The following is a 579-nucleotide window of genomic DNA, read 5'->3' on the forward strand; positions in this document are numbered from 1 at the left end:
TTTTTTTCTTCTCGATATTATAAATAATAAAATTTGTTTCATTATCAAATGTTTTCTTTTTTTCTTTATTAGTTACCATTTTTTTTTGTTTGAATTATTTCAGTTCATAACAGTTCCTCTTTGCAACAATTTCTGCTAATTTCCTTTTCAACAATTTTAACACTTTGAAAAAAGCATTCCTTTTTTTTTTCAAAATTAATCAGTGTTTATAAAGCAAAGATTAAAGCAAAAAAAAAAAATTAATTTATTCTAAATAATTACACATTTTATTTCATTCATTGTTTTTCATATTTTAAAATTTCAACTTTTCAAGTTTTTTCAAAAATGTTAAAACTTGAAATTTTAATTCCTTTTTTTTTTAAATCGAATATCCTTTTCCCTACCTTTTACTTTTCTATTTCTCAATAAAATTATGTTATTTTTTAAATAAAATTTTATATTATACTTCTATACACATACGTATTCATATATTTTTATACATTCACACATATACATGTATTCACATACATACATACGCATTCATATATGCATTTACATACATACATACATGCATACATGCACACATACATACATACATAC

This window comes from Loa loa (genome assembly GCF_000183805.2).
Source record: "Loa loa unplaced genomic scaffold supercont3.79, whole genome shotgun sequence".
NCBI lineage: Eukaryota > Metazoa > Nematoda > Chromadorea > Rhabditida > Onchocercidae > Loa > Loa loa.